The sequence below is a fragment of the Triticum dicoccoides genome, chromosome 5A (genome assembly GCF_002162155.2).
Source record: "Triticum dicoccoides isolate Atlit2015 ecotype Zavitan chromosome 5A, WEW_v2.0, whole genome shotgun sequence".
In the NCBI taxonomy this organism is placed as follows: domain Eukaryota; kingdom Viridiplantae; phylum Streptophyta; class Magnoliopsida; order Poales; family Poaceae; genus Triticum; species Triticum dicoccoides.
The window spans coordinates 606,695,581-606,699,017 of NC_041388.1; positions in this window are offsets into that span (position 1 = coordinate 606,695,581).

Below are 3,437 nucleotides of genomic sequence, written 5' to 3' on the forward strand. Positions count from 1 at the left end.
CACCCCCAACCCCGTCGGCACCATCTCCCCCTCTCAGTGAGTTGTGTCTCCCCCTCCCCGATCTTGTATGTATGCATGAATGTATGTATGGATGCATGGATTTTTATATGGATGCAAGGATTGATGGATGCGTGGATGTATGAACGTATATATGTATGTATTAATGCATGGATTGATGCATGAATTGATGCATGGACTTTTTTGGTAGTAATTTTTTTTGTAGTTTTTTGTATATATCAATATATAGATGGATGGATGTATGTATGTATGCATGAATGCATACATGGATGCAAAGAAGGATGGATGAATGTAGATAATTATTAATTTTCTTGTATAGATAATTGTTGATGCATCTATTAGTTCATGTTGTTTGTATGGATGCTATGGATGCTATGGAGGTCACCTATGTTCCTCCTCTATGATCTTTTCATAGTAGGAGGAACAAAGGAAGAGCGACCATCACCGATAGTCGATTGATACGCCTCCGTCGTATCTACTTTTCCAAACACTTTTGCCCTTGTTTTGGACTCTAGCTTGCATGATTTGAACGGAACTAACCCGGACTGACGTTGTTTTCAGCAGAATTGCCATGGTGTTATTTTTGTGCAGAAATAAAAGTTCTCGGAATGAGCTGAAAATCAACGGAGATTATTTTTGGAATATATAAAAAACTAGTAAGCGTGCACGTGCAACGCACGATCTTACAGATCAATAAATTTAAAATTCTTTTAACATTACTTTATCCATATATGCACCTAATTGTGCATGCTTTTAGAAATATTAGCCTAACTATAAAGGTTGTTTACTAATATGAGTAAAAACCAACATAATAAAGGCCCACCCTAATTAAATACATCTCAGCTCAATATGTTCTGTGTTCCAAGGAGTGTATAGGATGCATGTCTTCCTTCTTAGAATATCTTTCCGTCAAAAAGAACATCGATCCCATCTTCAAGCTGCTCAATCGAACAATTATTCCCGGCCAAAAATACAAATACCTCAAACTTTTATGAATTCGTATTGGTGGCTAACTCTCAGGCCAAAGTCAAATTGTTGGTTAGGTGAGAGTACACGAAAAATGGTGTAAGCACACGGTTCGATCACATGGAAGCAAGTAACAGTTTGGTTCCTTACAAGTTAGGAGCCAGGATGCTCTCCTATGGTCCTTCCATACCGAGTTATTGTCGAGACACCACAGTGCAATACTCCACTCTCCATACTTACAACAACTATGTAAATTCAAATGTACACATGAACAACAAGTATCTCAGATGTTTATAGTTTGTCAAATAATTTAGCAAGGGATGCAGCGCATTCTAAACCGATTGTCACATAGTGTGTGGCTGCATATCTTCAATCTCAGAGATCCTCACAACCAGTCTTGGAGCCAAGAAATCCTCACATGAACTAAAAAATCCCTCCTACTTGGAGATATCATGGAGTTATTAACAAGACTGCTACCACAGGATCTGAAGAGCCTTACCTTTGTGTGTGCGCATTGAGTTGTACATGTTTGATCTAAAATAAACATGAGAGAGTGCCATTACCAAAATAAGTAAATTTAATAAATAAAATAGCATTACAGCTTTCATGCAATTCCAGTGAGCTCCATGCTTCAATCATGGTATGTAACAGGGCATACTAAATGATAATCATTAGTTTAACTTAACCAAATGAAAGAAAAATTGTGATTTAAGTCTCTAAAATGGGTGCTCCTTACAATGGAATCATGTAACTTTACAAATGAGAAAATAGACTAAGGCTCTAGAGATGTAGACTATTCCATGAGATAAATACGATATAACTTTGACAGCAGTAATGGAGCTGCATGAAATAATATAAGGTTATTCAACTCATCAACCAACACAGTGTTGTTTAACTCTTTAGCAAAGCCATTATAATTAGTTACTGCTCTTTCGAGAACCTTGTAGCTGAGTTCATCATATTTATAGTAATACCTAATAAGCATCTACCAGATAAGCACAATACAGTGGCTCAAATTTTGTTCGTTCAATTAGGTATAAAATTCAAAGAAGAATATGTCTGCTGCTACTTACCGAAATTTATTTGCATGCTTACTTATGGCAGGCAGAGATGTATATACATGTCCCGCAGATTCATTGTTATTCTTTGAAGCCGAAATCGTAGTACCTTGAGGCACCAGTGCAGCGGAGTAATTTGATACAGTTATGTTCAGAATCAGCATCCACACCCACCCAATTGGTATTTCTATCTTCACGGTATAGAGAATTCAGCTGACAGAGAGTGGAATTCAGAGAAGAAAGAGGGCAGCAGGTTCAGAGTTTCAGGGCAGGGGAGAAGAGCAGAGTCACAGGTTCAGAATCACAAGCTTTCCAAATGGCAAAAGGAAACCAATCTCACTTAATTAGAAGGGGATGACGCATAGGGTTGCACTCCAGTTCTGGTTCGTGGTGGCTAGAACAATCATCCTTGCAAGCAAGATATATCCTCACAAGAAGCCTATGACTAAAACCAAAGTGCAACGAAGAGAGACGAACCAAGTCAAATCAGCGGCGGTGCTAGGTTTCTGCAGCTGGCCAAGGCGATATCGGGTAGTCAAAGATGGTCGTGACCGCCCGTGTCCATAAGCTATCAGACATAATGAACAATAGGTTGCTCCCCTAAAAGAAACTGAAAATTAAAAATAGGTTACCAAATACAGTCGGACTTGCCAAATAAACATGCGAAATCAAATCACACGCTTGCGAATTGTAAGCTCATGCTATTTTTCAATCAAATACATCTGGCATAATTAGTATAGCTGGGTTTACAACTGGACAAGATAGACAATATAAGCTGACAGGCCATGAATTACAAATTTAACCAAAATTTCACAAAATAGGTACCTTCACAATAGCAGTATATACAGCCGGTGGGAATAAGCGTTGCAAGTCTAAGCGCAAACAAAAGGGGATGATGAAGTAACATGAGAAAACACTAATCAGAATTGTACATTGGAATCGCAACCGGAACCTTCCTGTGTTTAAGTTCCGAAAATTGTAAGCTATGTATCACAAAATTGTTTCATTCTGCAAAGGGGTCCAAACCATGTACTCCCATCCACCCCTTGTTCAAAGACTGTCTGCTCATTTAAGACATATGGATAGCAAGAAAGAAGACTAATTGGAGATGATTGAGCTTATCTCATTCCTCCCCAGCGTGAATGCCAACTATCTTGGCATCGCTTCAACCTCAAGGTATGGATCTTCAGAGGGATTTGATACACCAGAACGTTTGAAAGCAAACACCCACGATTGTCTTATCCATAAATTTTCATGAATGTAGGATCAATAAAATTCAGTTAGCATGAACGATTTCCAAATGTACTTTTTAATGTTTCAAAAAAATTCCAGAGAAGAAATCACCTCAGACGAACTTCAAACCAGAACAAAGATCCGGTGTTGCCGACAAGCTCC